A 17,107-nucleotide genomic window follows, 5' to 3' on the forward strand; every position below is an offset into this window, starting at 1 on the left:
ACAATGATGCCAGTATCCAACAATTGCTAACTTCACGAGCCAATTCAGGCGAATATTAGCACATGTTTTGTATAACTACCAGATACGGAATCCTCAGACACAAGGTGTACCGTAACCGTGAATTATTCAACAAGCGACAGACAACAAAGGCAGTTATGTTGGGATAAAACTGACAATTCATTCACCTGGTTATGGATCTAAATCCAAACTTGAATCAGATTCCGATGCTCAATAATCATAAAACCCCCGAAACCCTGCAGTCTGTACACTTACTGACAGAATCGAAAGCAGCTTTGCACTCTCACCATAAAGAACACCTAGAAGAGCAATTGCGTATCTTACATGAAGGACCAGCAAGGAAACCATCATTTGCTGGACAGAGTCTTCTGTTGTGAATCCATCTCATTTCACCGACGCTAGAGACAATCTCAGAAGGGGTTTCTTGAAGCCAGAATTGTTGATCTCCTATGAGCATTTTCAGATTCAGCTTCTATAGCTGCCAGCCCTTTCTTCATGTCTTCATCATTCTCCATGTTGTCAAATGTAAAACTTGGTTTTGCCATGAAGTTAAACTCAAACCGACCATATTGCTGTATCCACACTCATTGCATAAAAAGAATCCAGATTATCATAATTGATATACGGCACTGCCTGCATTGATATGCATTTCATGGCAGTTACTGCAAGTCCCATGCTTATCAGTCACAGGTCGACTGCAACGAGGACACTGGCAATGGTTCAAGGGATAAGGCTTGAAGATTTCATAGAAAGAAAAGCTCAATCATGAAGTACAAGCATGATTGAATGGGAATCCACTTTGAGCTCGCTCGGTTGAAAGCAAGATGACAACTCTTTGCACGCTCATAAGACCAATTATTTTCAACTCTGATAAGTCAGCCACAGTGATGGTAATACAGGTTCAGGATTTAACTGACTTAGATTACGGCATCATGACTCATAGTCACAGTCTGGATGTAAATTCCAGTACATTTCAAATGATGCGTTTCAGTAAACTGGTCTCAGATTCAAACTTTCTAACTCATTCTGTGTAAGGACCTCAGGAGAGCTGCAGGCAACAACGGCTCACCTCAAGATAGTAACCATCAAATTCTACAGACCACTCAAGGTGTTGTATATGCGAGAATTGGATGATTACTATGAGTTCATTTGTGAATGAAGTGTCTCAAATATACTCCTGATAACATCAGGGTCAAGCAGTGGTCCACAATTTCAGTCTGTTGTTTGAACTTTTATCAGGGAATTCACCCAGTAACCAAGTGACAAGTTCAGTATACTCCACAATATTCTGACCAACATCGCAAGCATTAACCTTTGCAGGAGAGCTGTCAACACAGTTTCTTGAATGAATGTTCCCGTGATGCCACACGCCATAAAGAACCACTTAGCTTCAGCACGTACAGAGCTCGAGTTCCATTCCAGTAAAAAGCAATCAATAAATTGCCTCAAGACATCACCTCCCTTATCAGTAAAGATTTCAACTACCATTTCCATATCCACAAAAGACTTCTCTAAACCAGTTTCAACTCCATCATCACCCTTCTTCTTCTTCTTTGAATCCAAAGATTGTGTGCCTGATTGTTTGAAGTGGTACCTGAATCCCCAGATTCCGCTTTTTGCGATGAGTGACTCATATCCTTCCCTAAATAGAATGCCAAATTAATAATTTAAGAGTCTGAATGACAGACTCCTCACCAAAATAAAAATCCATTCATTAGGGAAGGCAAACATCACTATGTCTCAAGCAATACTTCTGCCAGTTCCGAGGCCGGGCAGCACCACTTCAGCAATGGTGGATAGGCACTTAACTATCTTAACACTTCTTTCATACGGAACAGGATTTTGAAATCCACCAGATTTGTTTACATGTTTGTATAGTTTCTTCACTTCAGTAGAGAATGCCAAGATCCCGAACACTGTAATAGTGATTTTGCTTCCACACATATGCAGGAAAAGCCTCCTTGCATATCTTCTCACAAATGTTGTATGAGGATTATTTATATAACTGCAGAGGACTTCCTGATATCCATCAAGCTCAAATCCTTACCAGAGGATGTCTTAGGAACCTTTCTTTCTCCCATTCTTGTCATGTTTTTCTGGTCTTACCAAAGTGTATACCAGTCGAAATGCATTCTCTAGCAATAGCCTGTGGTAGTCCATAAAAGTATCTGCCCGATGAGCTTTGGCATATGAATCTGAAAAGAAGGGGGAAAAATTACCAGCAGGTAGATCTCTTCGGATTGTCAATAAAGCCCCACATCCAGAAGCAACATTTGAACCATGAGCATTTTCAAGACCAGCTGCTGGTGACTTGAAAACATGCACTAGCTGCTGCAGAATATCCATTATATAATTAACAAAAGCTTGGTTCCTAAGAGAATTGCAAGCTCGAAGAAGTTGGGATGCAAAGTCATTTTTGTCATGATCCACCAAGGAAGACGGAGAGGCAACTGAACCGGAGACTTGAGAACCACTTTTATCAGGAGTGTCTGTATTCCCAGTTCCTTTTGAAGCAGTGCCATCACTACCAGGCTGGTGCCAGTTTCGGAGCATCAATGTGAAGAACATGAAGACTAGGATTGCCACTTCTCCAAAAGAAGAACGTGTTCTGGCTACAAAAGGTTTGTTGAGGTTAATTTCATTCAAAAACCATTTAATTAATTTCTCCAAATCTAAGGTTTCGGACTTCGAACTATCAATGAAAGGCCCACCAACAGTAGATGATAATCTGTAGAAAAGTTGCATAACAGGAATAGCTCGAATACCAGAAGTGGTCTCCATCCACCCTTTCAGCTGCTCAAGAAGCTCAGACAGAAGCAAGGAATTTACAGCTCGTTTTGAAGCAGAAATTGAGACAGGGTCAGCCATTGAAGAAGAGAACTCCATGGATTCACTTGGTTCCAAGACATGAATTGAAGGTGCAGAAGTCTGCATACCAACATCTGTTACATTTGTCACCAAGTTTGAATCACTCAAATCATCTGTAGAGAAGCGAATTTCACTGCCATCTCCTCCAAGAGATTCCACTTCAATTGGAATTGCGGTCATAGGATGATCTCTAGAATGAGGTGCAGGAAGCCTATCAGCATCTAGAACTTCATAGCATGCCTCGCATAAGTCAAAATCAGGACAAACAGTGCAATGCCATCTCCGCCTTAGTATGGGAACAGTAGAACAACCATCACAACAGTATTGAACAGATGAGGTTATAGAATCTTCTCAATCATGACTTGTGTATTTCCATCAGATGTATCAGCAGGCATAGAGGACGTTACCGCACTTTCTACCACATCATCAGTTCCTAACATAGTTGTTTGGAAATGGAACCTGGAGCAATCTTGATGATATGGCCAAACTGAAAAAGAAGCAAAAGTGAGTACCATTAAAGCTAAAATAGACAGATAAGCAGAAGCAATTAGTAATAAGACATTCCAAACATTGAAAAGGTCTTAACATATTCCATTATCTGAGCAATACCTGCTTGAAGTTGAACTGCCTCATTTGGAAGAAGAGAAGTTTTTAAATAAAATAACTGCAGGCGCCACAGAGCGCCTCCCTGTGTCCTTCCCATGCAAAGCCAAACATTCAGCATAGCTGTAAATGAGCTCCACAGCAGATATCACAATATTGTTCATTGTCTGTGTGTCAGGAAGTTCTAAATCTAAAATTCCCCACAGAACTTGCATAAGCCCATCCACCACTTCAGAACCTACATCAACAAAAATGGTTTAAAAAAAATAAAACAACTCTCCTTACCCTAACCCACTATGAAAAATACCTGCAAACCACAAACCCATTTGCATATGGAAATTCTTTGCATATTTATAAGGTGTAAACAAACTTAAACCTAAATAACAGTTTGTGAACCAAAATACACACATGTAATATATGGGAACACCAAGAGACGAAAAACCAACAGCCAGTCAACAAGCATTCAAGCTTCAGGAACCTGTTTTTTCTTCCAGTTACAAGCAGAGAGGACATTCAATATGCATAAGGCCTCTAGCTAAAAGGTCACTATTACTTACTAAATACACAATAATATGCCCCATTTACCAATGAGAGAAACAATGCATAAAGACTATACCATTCATCTCCAAGAAATTAGCTAAGTTGGAGCGACGGTGAAGTGCAATTTTAGACACTGCACGCATCTGGGCGGTGAACTCTTCAATAAGCCACTGTCCTGTAGCACCACCAATTCCAAGCCTTGACGAAAGAACAGATGTTGACTTAACCACGCCAAGAAGACGCATGGTGTCCTTGATCTAAAGCAAAGGAGCAAAGAATCATGTTAGACAATAAATCAATATACTCAAACCAAGTCAGATAAACATCCAATTGGGTAAGTACCTGGTAGTATATCTCTTTTTTAGGAAACACAGCCTGCAGGACACGGCAAGCAGCAGCCTGCATCAAGGGTTCCCTATCACTCTCAAATATTGCTTCCAATAACTGCTTGCTCTTTAGCTTGCTCAGATCAACTTTTAGCTCCTCTTCTTGGGATCTGCATAGACAGTAAATCCTAGAGAGAAGCTTAAGACCATCAGCCACCACCTGTTCCTGAATAGGAGCAGACTGCATTGACCGGCTCTTTTTACCAGACCCTGCAAGCACAGAATTAGCACCAAGAACACGAGCTTCTATGTCTAACACAGCATCCATTTTCTCCTTCCAACCAAATTCATCTTTAGCTCGACCATAAACTTCAAGTGAGTCTATTCTAGGTAGGGCTGAGCCACTGAAGGTTGGACCAACAGAAATGATGAATTCTTCATCAGCAAGTAGTGATTCAGCTACGGTAAATGGAATGTCGTACCAGGACCTCATGCCTTCATCAAGCTTAATCACCCTCTGGAAGATGGTAATCTCAGAAGGTATATGGTTTGCTGATTGATTACCCACATAAACACGAAAACCAACCATGACAATATCAGGGTTTGAATTGGAAACAGATATCTGAAAAAAAAAACAGAAGAAAAAAAGATCAGTTACAATAGTCAACAGATGAATATTTAAGAATTCAATCATATGTAACAGGCTGAACAAGCACCTCTTCCCGCATGATTTGATAGTTTAGGATGATGTATTTTGAAACAACGTTAGATGGTCACTAGGCTTAATATTTCCAAAATGTCAACAGCTTGCTCACAGCTAGATAAAGTTTTAAGTGTGGTGTGAAGAGCAGAATTATTGTAAAGCAGCCTAACTCATTAAATGGCAAATTTACACCATCACAATGATAATATGGCAAATCCCACTACCAGCTAGTGAAGACAAAATCAAGTATAGCGGTGTCCATGGGCTCAGGTCAAGCCAACACATATATGACAAGCCCGGCCCAAATTATGGGCCTCCAATTTTGTCTAAGCCCACCCTTATGTGTACATTGCCAACCCAATCCTGTTTATGCTGCCCCTTTTTATTTTTATTTTATATTTAGTATTTTACATTTTTACCAAATTTTTAAATATAAGCTTGACATTATTTGTAATATTTACATTATCTATTCAATTTTAATATGAATAAATAAAAACAAAAGAAAAATAACATATTACAAGATAGGTAAACAGGCCAAGCCAGGCCAGGTTGGGTTGGGCTCAAGGCTTGGATATTATAGCCAAGCCCGACCCATATTTTAATCAGGCCTTTTTTTTTTTGCCCAGGCCCATTTTTGTCCAAAACCTCCCAAATATCAGACTGGCCTTTAGACTTAGGCGGGTAGTCCAGCCCTCGGACAAGTCTACTCAAGTAGATAAGCAAATATTATAACAACTGCTCGCCAAAGCTATACATAGAAGAACTAATGGCTATTAATGCTATAGATAACAAGAAGGAATGTAAAGCTATACCTTAAATCCTGCAGGACTTGGACTTTCCAGAAAACCATCCTCTGAGGCCAAGCTCTGTTTAGCTCCTTCAGAATCACCATTCCTGATTGCATCACCACTCAGTTTCACATCTGCTGTAATGCAAACTGTCTTCTCAAAGAAGTCAAGGGGGAATTCTGGCTTTGTGCCAGCATAAGCTTTATTATTAAGGATATTAGAACCCAATTTTTTCACTTTCTCAGCTGTGGCACTAGCAGCAGCATCCACTCCCATAGGAACATGAGAGTATATCTGAAGGCTCCCATCGTCATGTAAAACAAGACAGTGGACTTTGTCTTTGGACAAAGGCTTATATGCAGTTATTCCCACTAAGGGCGAGGAAGAGCTCACGGCATGCCTCAAATTCTGTGCAAATAACTCATCTGCACCAAAAGATACTGCAATAGCAGAATTTGATTTCACACTTGAGAAGCCACAGAATAATCCACTACCAACCAGTAACTCTTTCCATCGATGCAGTCCAGCTGGTCGCAGCTTACCATCTTGTTCCTCATAGACACAAGATATCTCAGTCAATGATGACGCATCAGGACTTAACCGACCTATCAAAGTAGTGCCATCTTGATAGGACAAGAAAAGTAACTTATAAGTAGAAGAAAAGTACAAAGATGAGCCCTTTGCATGAATTTCTCTGTCCTGAATACGAATTATTTCCTTCAAAGGTGTAGCTCCCACATGACCCTCCAAAGATAATCCCAGCCTAAATAAACTCCCTCGTTCTGAAAGGACAACAAGAAACATCCTTCCCTGAGAGGCCACAATAAGTGTTGCATCTACTATTGTGTCATCTGCCAATGTAAAGTAATGCATTGGACTGATGTTGTCTTGGGACAGATCATATATTTTGACAAACCTGTTAGTAACAACCATTAACTGAACCTGAGAACCAGGTACCCATTCTATGCGTCTGATATAAGCACCTTGCAGGGCAAGCTCAAGGGCTAGACGATCGGTAACTTCTCCACGAGGATTCAAAGTAAGAACCTGGCAATCTTCATAGCCAGCCACAGCAAGGTAATTCTCAACCACAAGATTAAATGAAAGGTGAACAATTTCAAATCGAACGAGGTTCTTGGATAAAGCCTTGAGATTGGCCTTGTCTGCTGTTACAGGTGCAATAGTGGCTTGTCCTATTAACTGCCCAACATCAAAAATAGTAACTTTGTCGCCTTCTCCAACAGCAAGTCTTCCTCTAATACTAACACTGAGCAAGGATTTGACAAGAGAACCACTAGCTAAATGCAATTTAAGTTCTTTGCCATTTGAATAATCAGTCTTTATCTTCAGATCCAAGGACCCACTTTTATACGCCTTCTTCAATTGCAAGAGATCTATGCCATAAGAAAGCACTTTGTCTTTACCCAGAATAATTTTCTTATCTTTTGAAAGGTTGGATTCCCTCCTGCCTGTTATAGAAGGCAGCAATGTAGAGCATAGTTCAAGCACCTGACGCTCAACATCAAGTTCTTCAAGCAACATGGAGATCCCATCTTGCAGATCTTTTGGAATAGACAACCTCAGCGAGTTTTCCATATCTGCCCCAACATCCTCATCCATATCGGAATCACTTTCTGGCAGCTGATCTGTATCCTCTGTGAGAGGTAAAAAGGACTGAAAACTGTTGGTACCACAATTAAGGGCACTATCACTACCAGTGAATTTTCGAGGCTTCAAGCATTGGCAACTACTACCCCTAACACCACCTGCTCCACAGTCGCAGAAAAATCGACTGGAGCGAGAGTAAACAACACGATGACCACGATGACAAACTTTAGCACAAACAGAGCAGCAGCCTTTTGATACTGTCAGATCACAGGTATAACAAAAATACCAGTGTTGCTCCATGAAATTGCTGCCACTAGAAGTGAATGTGCAAACTTTAGAAGCAAGAGCCCTTTCACTGTTGGTATCCTCTTCCTCATCTTTATCTATGCTAGCTTCCTCACCATCAGATGTCCCGTCGTCCTCATCTTCATCTACAGAAGTTGCATCACACTCAAGAGTAGCAGTTGCCCCATCTCGATTCGCAGGAAGAACCAAAACATCAGAATTCTTCCTGGAACCCACTGGTCTAGAAGCCACAGGGCCGACGGCAACACTACTGATGGATAGAGACTTCCCAGAACACTTTTCTGTTGTATTGCTGCTGGACCCACAATCACTCAAGAAACATCCAAGAAAGCCAAAGATAAACTTCAATCCCGGTAGTAAACGCTCTTCACCTGCCAGTTTCTGCGTCAACATTACCGTCCTCTTTAAAAGTAACTTCATTGAGCTCTCCCCTCTTGCAAGTTGAACAACAAAATGGAAATATGACTTTGCAGTATGAATGTCAAATTGCAAAAATGCAGTCTCAAGTGAGATCAATACAGCTTCAAACAAATGATTGTATAGCTCTGATTGTAATTCAGAAGGTGATGACACAAGGCACAAAATAAAACTCATAGTTGATTCTCTAAGAGAAACAGAATTTGCTTTGACACTCTTTACCCCATCCATAGCTTCAGCTGTGCAACCTAGTAACCTCTTCTCCAACCACTTGGACAATAACAGTAAGTCCATGCTAAGGTATTTATTCTGTATCTTTAGGTTAAGATTAGGACATAGCTCTCCAGATAAGAGATCAATAAAGAAGCTAAGCACCTTAATGTTAACCAATTCAGTGTGACAGTTACACACAGAGTCGATAAGAACCAATATATCACCACGCTCCGAGCCATGCAACTCTTTAAGTGATTCAGACATATCTCCAGCTCCAAGATAAAATTTGAAAAGTGTAGACTTCTTAGGATCTTTTCTGAGGGCATCCATGGTATCTATCGTCTTGGTAATTACCCATTCAAGGATACTGGTGTCACCCATTTCTCTAGAATGGATATATCTTAGAAATCCTTCCATGCGCTTCAGTAGAAACAATTCAGTATAATCAGACAGCTCCAATCCAGCATTCAAGTTGAGCCAAACATCTTCACATTTTCCACGAAGCCTTTCAAAGATGCGATCTAATTTCACACTTGTCAATGAATCAAGAATTTGATGCAGTACATCAGTCTCCAGGAAAATATTTCCTTTCATATTGGAAAGTTTCAGTAATCCATCCAAAGTGAAAATAATCCTCCTTATGTTAAGAATACAAGAAAGAAGGATTCCACTAGAAGCTTGAAGATGAGAAGGAAAACCATGCAACATACATTCCCAAAATACCTTAGCTAAAATGCCAGAAGCTCTCTTCTCAACTGCTCCATCTACCTTTAATAAGATGTCAAGAACAGACTCCAATTGAAAAGAATCCAAAGCACACTTCTTAAGGAGTTCATCCAAGAGGGATTTGTCAAACATAGATAGCTTGAGAAGCAGCACAGGTGAGAACATATAGTCATCATGCTTGCTATCACCAAGGGTAGCAAGGAAAGCCTTCTCATAAAACTGCAAATATCCTTTTAAAAAGGATGCAAACATCCTCAAAAGCTCTGAAGTTCGATTATCTGCAATCAAGCCAGAAATGAAGCCTTCTGCAGAATTGATATAATCATTATCACTAGGTCTGTTCTCTGTCCAGATTGGACCACCTCCAGGAATGTTATTCTTAACACAGTATCTTCCAATGCCGACATTAAAAAAAGAGAGTACCAAAGACAACCACATTCCATTTCTCAAGAAATCCCATCCTAGATTCTCAAAGTTATCCTGCAAATGTGCAGCCTGCAAGTGCCCTAGCAATCCAACCACAAGCTTTTGAAAGTCAGCACCCTTGCCAATAACATCACACTGGCCCAGAAGTAAATGGCTGAAGCAAAAAAATTGTTCTGTGCTAGATATTTCCAGAGACTGCAGGTTACTCCACAGTGAAAGCTGATGACCTAATGGAGACTTCATGGTAGGAATATCCCAACAAAGCAAGAAAATATACCTTTCAATAATAAGGTCTTCAATAGCTGCAGCTTTTTTACCATTCCAAAACCCCAGAATATACGAGAAACGTGAACACATATCATCCCAACTCAAATGTAATGACCCAATGGCAACATCATCCATGTAAATTGGAGACTGAATGTATGTAACATCAATCAGTTGATGAATCAGGCTACTGCAGCTTGGCTCTTCATCAACCAAAGCCCCTGTCAAAGTCTTTACTGCAATTGATGCCAGCGAGGAAAAACTATCAATAGAATTTGTTGGCACATGAGAAGCAAAAGATTGGATGTCCCTCAACTTTGATCGAAAAGCTAGCAGCATTGATGGTGGACAAGTACGTGGATGTAATATCATGTGACGAAGCAGTAGAATCAACCTTGAAACCACCAACGCCCAGCAAGAGAGCTGTGTACCATAAGAACCAGTGGATGGAACATGAACCGTCTGAAGGGCAGAAAATACGAAGTTTGCCAGGGTTACCTTCTCTTCATCAGGTGATAAATGGAATGCCATGAGAAGAATCTCAATGTGAAATACAGATGGAAGAGTGACCAGAAGTTCCTTCAGAGTAGGACAGTCTGAGCAAATAGATTTTGCCTTCTCAACAATAAAAGAAACAAATCCTCTGTAGATTTTGGTTCTCAACTGGCTTCCAGCAAAGTCCACCTTAGAGAAAAGTGCATGAGCCAGCAAGGCTAACGTCTGATCATTATAAACAAAGGTAGCATCTTCAACATTTAGAATTCGCTCAACTAGATAATCCTCAAGTGAATCAGACAATGCATGGTGGGTAAGAAGATTGTGCAGAAGTTGAAAAGAAAGCTCTTGGATATGCCCACTCTTCCTATCTTCATGCGAAGCTGCAAAGTTATCTTCAAAAGGTCCCCCCTGACAGCTGAGTATGTAAAGTAAGATATCAATGTGGTCTACACTAAGCATTCTGCACCCATCCTCATAAACGGAAGGAAGCCAATCATGAGAGAAGATGCACCCTTTCAGAAAGCTCAACAGTTCCATAGCGGCTTGCATCGGCATATTGCAATTGCTGGAGCTAGAACTTACAGCAGATGTTTGATCACATACATCCGCAGATCCTAACGTCCGACTACCCTCAGAGAAAAGATTACCAAAAAGGGCTTCATCATCATGGCAAACAGCAGTTTCCAATTCCGAGGAGCAATTAGATCTTCCACAACTGGTTGACCTCTCCATTTTTGGCCTCAATTTTACTCCTTCAGAACGAAGAAAAGAAGTAAGATGCATCAGATTGTCCATCCAGTTACTTGATGAAGGAAATATCATTTTTGATAGTTCATCGATAGTGAACCTTTGTAGCAAGGGAACCTTCTGAGCATGTATATGGCACAAAGGAGAATCCCTTGATAAATCAACAGAACCACCAAGTTCTGTGTCAAGCTCCTTCAGATCTACAACCTCTTTTAATTCGATTCTGAGATCCTGAATGAGCTTCAGGGTGTAAATAACACTTCGAGGGAAGTAGGCTAAAGGGGGCTTTATATTCGAAGAAGCCTTGTTGTATCTCCAAATGGATGGACCGAGATGTTCCAAAATAGATGCTACAATACATGCTTGCACATTCTGAAAAACTACGCTGTTGCAGAACATAAGTCGAACAAGATGAATAAACTCTTCTAGTAGTGACAGTACAAGACTCTCAAAATTACCGTCCGTAACAGCAATGTTATTGACAAATTCAAAGCTGGGTCTAAACAAATTAGGCAAAACATCAGCACATAAAGCAATTGCTTCTAATACTGAGGAATCATATTCTACATATGGCACATCCTTTAGAAGGCATCCAAGTGACTTCAAAATCCTCAAGCTGAAGGAAAGTCTCTTGCGGAAATTTGCACCTGCTATCCTTTCATCAAATATATCAGGAAGTTCCACAAGCTCTTTGCACAGCAAAATCAAAGACCGAATGCATTCTGCATGAGCAACTGCCCAATGCTGGGACAGGAAAACTAGACTGTTCAAATCTTGATGGAAACTAGGAGCCTCAAACCCTGAAGTATGTCTTTCAGGTTGCACGCATTCAGAAGCTAAGGCCGATAGAAGTCTATCCACTTGCTTCTCTGCCCTTGAGCACTTCATCCCTTTTCAAAATTGTTTGAATAACAAACAGAATCAGTAAAAAGTCAGGCCACCAAAATAATAACAGAGTATGCAGAATCAAAGATACCTTGAAGGCCACATTTTATGTCGTTATCCAGCTCAATGCTACCCAAATTGCAAGAAACTATTGGCAACAAGTCCACAAGGCTATTTACAGAGGCAGGTTGCAAGGAATCAACTATTTTGTCAGTTCCACCACCCAATATAATCTCCAAAAGCTGTATCATATTACTCTGGCAATCCAAAGAGAATTACACAAATTTAAATCAGTGATAATGATATTGGAGAGAGAAAAAAAATACCAAATCAAATACATGCATAATTTGGCCATACAAAAAGTAGAAAGCATGAGATGGAAAATAAAAAATTAACAACGATCCATAAGAAAAAAGAGACAAAATAGTGTTAGATTTAAATGTGCAGAAACTACAATGACCCAAACAACGCTAAGCAGAATGAACCTCAACTTTATACAACAAACAAAGAAACAAGCCTTCTCCTACCAAGTGGGTTACAGTGAGACCGAAACGCTGCTAAGAAAAAAGAACCTCAACGTTATACAACGGATAGAAAACCAGCCCTTTCCTACAAAGAGCATTTTATGCATTTGTGCTATGCAAAGGACCATCATCTGAATTACATTAATAAAAAGCAAGGTTCTTTCTACAGCTTAAAGATCCAATGCCTTATTTGATCTCACAACACTAAACCATACACTACCTTAAAAAGATAAATAAATCTATACTCTATAGACATAAACAACCCAGCAAACAGGATAGTTACTCTACGCCACCATGCACAATCATGTCAGCTGTTACTAAAAGATGAGCCCCCAGATGAATTAAATGGTGTTTTGTCCAAATAGATTTTGAGGTCAGAATACCATCAAACGCCAGCATGGGCATTATGAGTTATTGCTCTTGCCATTTGCCCTAACCAATGTCCATATACATTCCATATCTCAGTTTATATGCATATATATAAATATATATATATCAGTATATTCCTTTAATTAGTTATCCTACCTATAGCACTTGCAAATAGTGTTTTGAGCTATGAAGTGAATTTAGAGAATCGGTTATTTGTATAACCAATTTTTATTTTGTGGCCCTTAAGGAGTACTTGGGTCATACCATCAGCGGTTATGTGAAGGAACTAAGAGATTTCCTAGGCCTCTTTGGCTACTACTTACTAGTACAACAGATGATTTGTCAAAGGGTTGGAGTTATTGCTCAACCTCTAATGAACTACTCAAAAGGAGAGGATTTTTCTGGACTAAGCAAGCACAAAAAGCCTTTGATAAGCAGGCTTAGGATCTTTCTTAGTCAAAAAGGTATGTCAATCTCTTATGTTATCAAGATCTTGTCAACCTAAAACCAGGCTTTCTCAGTATACAGAAAGGAAATGTTGGCAACCATAGCTGTTTTCGAAGAAAAGTATATCACCAGAGACCGAAATTTCTGTTTGACCAGAAAACTAATGCTGCAACTCAACAACTTATTGTGAAGGAACCTAGTGCTTTGTTGGATAAGCACGTTAAAAAGAGAAGTGATCAGTGAGTTATTGAACTACTCATGCAGTGGAACAATAGTTTCCTAAAGATGATATGTTAGAATGCCTATCTAACTTGCTCAACAGATTTTGAAAATTCCATCCTTGAGGGCAGGATGTTTTGAACAGGAATGTGTTAATGCAGGCTCTTTCTACAAATGGTCCTGAGTTGGCTTGTTTTAGAAGCCTCGCAATAAGTCTATTTGTCCATTAGGCGGAGTTAGTTGTTAAAATCCATTTTTTGGTTGTAGATGGCAGGTTCCCATTTAATTAAAAAGCAGAATATTGCAAATGTATTCAGTAAACTGGAACCAGAATACTCTTCCTCAATTTTGTTATTCGAGTTCTCTCTCTTTTCTTTATTCTACAACCTCTCCTTTATCTTGGTGGTTCGCTTGTTTCATTCATAACAGATAATCACACTGGACTGGACAATCAGACTATACAAACTTAACATAACAACTAATAATTATGTAATAGAAAAAAAGTTCCGTTTTTTGTACCTGTAAACTCAAATCGTCGCCACTGAAGTCTGATTTCCCCAAAAAAGAAACAGTAAATTCCACCAACTTCCTTGCCACGGCAACAATTATCGGCTCCAATTGTTCCACTGCTCAAACAAAAAAGAATATATTGATTGATCTAATCCTACATCATTTAAAAACTAAAACGAAACATGACATTATTCAGTTAAGAAACAAAATAAGTAAAAGTCGGTCATATAAAAAATCAATAAAAAAAAATCTAAGCATTGAATATAGAAAACCAAGAGAAACAAAAATAAAATACAATCAAGAGAAAATAATCGAAACAGAGGACTATAAGTTTTAGAGATTTTACAGTAAAAAAAAGTTACCTAATCAGTTAGAAGCTCAAAAAATTGCTAAAAACCTACATATTGATTCAAAACAAAAACTTTAAGTGATAAATAAATAAACAAACGAACCTGAGAGGGATCGAAAGACAGAGGTAATACAGGAACCCAGAGAAGCGAGGGAGAGAATCTGATTATCGGACCAAGACTTAAACAAGGGATGGGAACCGGGTTCGATCGGGTGGAGGCCGGTTTGAAGAATCAAGTATAACTGTTGGAGCCCTAGCTTGATCGACTCATCGGAACGAAGCTTAAGAAGAAGATCGAGCGATGAAGACGAGGACGAGAGCTTCTCCTCGGCGAGGAATTGACAGAGTCGCGTTAAGTGATCCGCCATTTCTTTTGAGAAAAAGAAAGAAAAGAGTAGAGAGAGGGAGAGACAGAGATAATCTGGTACCGATGGAGGGAGGGGTTTATTAGAGGAAGTAAAGAGATGGGAGAATAGAAGGGCTTTATTGAATGAAATGAAAACTATAAGGCGGTGGAGATATATTTTGCACTTGTTTTACACCTTTGTTGATTTTTTCCGGTTTGATTAGAAAGTGAAAGTCTACTTTTGCTTTTCCATCTTTTTTCTATTTTCTTTTCTTAAACCGGTGACGTTTTGGCGATCCTAAAAAGCTGGTGACTTCTCATGAATTTCATTTTAATCCTTTCGGTAAAATTATTAAGCTCTCCATGCTTGGATTCGAATTTTTTCTTTGTTTAAATTTGGTCATGCTTAGCATTATTTTCACCTTAAATTAGTTATTTTATATTTATATTTCATAATCTTTAATTGTATCTAAAATAAGTGAGTAAACTCAACTTACTGATAGTTAAAAATCATTTTATATGATTTTTTATTTACACAGTTTGTATTAATCAAAAACCCTTTTTTTCTTCTTTTTTAAAGTTTTTCTTTTATGAACTAAAATAAAAAATTTAATAAAAAATTTCGAATAATTAATGACCAAATTATAACTTTTTTAATTAAGGAACCAAAATAAAAACTTACTTAATAATTAATAATGTAATTTACCTAAAATTTTATTAAAATATTAATTTTGCACATTTAACTTCACACTTATTTATTAAAAAAAAGCTCTATACATTATTAAAATTTTGATGTCAACATAATAATTTACAATGTTTTGTTAATATAAGAGAACACGAATTTAAGAGGGGCTATAATCTGATTGACACGTAAATAAATATATTATCTAAACTAAAATTTTCATCTAAAATACATAAATAACTTAGCGAAGAAGTTTATAGTGCATAAGTGACCTGTGTCATTAATCGACACGTGGGCATTTTATAATATTTAAAATGAATATTAAGATCCACTGTTAATCATAATAAATAATATTTTTATCTATTTTTTTAATCTATTTAATTTTAAAGTAAATTATTTTAGATTTTCTTTTATAAATGGATGTTCTGTTTTAGTGATTCTTTTTAACAGTTTGTAGGTTTTAAATATGAGTACATCATTTTCGGATTGAAATTTATTTATATTTCTATTTTTATTATTTTTTAAATTTATTTGTAGAGTTTAAAAAGATTTTATAATAGTATATTAGATAATTTTGTTAGAAAATTATTACTTTAAAACAAAAATATTAATACTGACAAGTCTAAATAATAATGAAAAAATAAATAAATGAATATTGTATCATGGAGAATCACTATTTTAAATGTGATTTCGCCTTGATCGATGTAATTGGAAATAAATGCCGCCCCTCAAGATTAATAGAGTGCTTCCAAATTCATACACCCCAAAGAGGGAGTTGGAACTTAATTGGTATTACTTCTTTTTAAATTTATGGGAAATAAGATCAACTTAAGTTTAAAGGTGATCAAAAAAATTGACTAAAAAAACCACATTAGAATCAATTCTTAAGAATGTTTAGAGGGATTACAAATAATCCCGTTTAAAACTCAAATTTCTAGACAAAACTTTCGCTAATGTAATTTTAATAAAATAACATAACTTTTAAAATGATAGAAGTTATAATTTTTGTTGTCTACTATTTTATTTTGTTTTTTTTTCGATACAATATTAAAAATAAAAGATAGGGCTAACACAATTGCCATTCAAATCACCGGTGGAAAACGTTATACCATTTTAGTTCTTTCATATGATTTTCTGTTACATCTATAAAATTTTAAATTCACATAAAAATCATTCTAATATCAACTACTAAATTTTAAAATTAAATTTTAATTTTTTAATCATATCATTTGTTAAACGTTATATTTTTTTAAAAAATGAAAAAACAATTAAAAGTAAGTACTAAAACGACTAATTTTCTTTGAGTAAATCGATAGAAATGTGGTTTTACCTAATCATGAGCAAAGGAAAATTTTCTTTTATCTAATTACTTGAGCAAAAATAAAAATTATCTTTTAAAGAAAATATAAGTAGGAATTCATTTCATGACCTCATTATAATAGCGTTTAGTGTTTTTTCATGTCACAATTTTAATTGAATGTGATTATTAGAAAAATTATTTCGTAATGTTTGGTATATATTAAAAAGTATTGATTAAAATTTTAGGAAATTTGCATTATCACATTTAGTTCATTAAATTCTTTCTTAACAATGTAATAATAATTTATAAAATTATTCATGTTAAATAAAAATAATATTTATGTATTTAATATATTACAATAAACTTTATTAGTAATAAATTTTTAATTAAATATTTAATAATAATATTTTAATTGATAATTTTTA

At 37.2% G+C, this 17,107-nt stretch overlaps 1 pseudogene; it reads right to left on the bottom strand.

Annotated features, from left to right (window-relative positions):
- Positions 1-235: 235 nt before the first annotated feature.
- On the bottom strand, positions 236-14,869 carry LOC121203735 (auxin transport protein BIG-like; annotated as a pseudogene).
- Between the last annotated feature and the right edge of the window lie 2,238 nt (positions 14,870-17,107).

Source organism: Gossypium hirsutum, chromosome A07 (assembly GCF_007990345.1).
Source record: "Gossypium hirsutum isolate 1008001.06 chromosome A07, Gossypium_hirsutum_v2.1, whole genome shotgun sequence".
NCBI classification, from domain to species: Eukaryota; Viridiplantae; Streptophyta; class Magnoliopsida; order Malvales; family Malvaceae; genus Gossypium; species Gossypium hirsutum.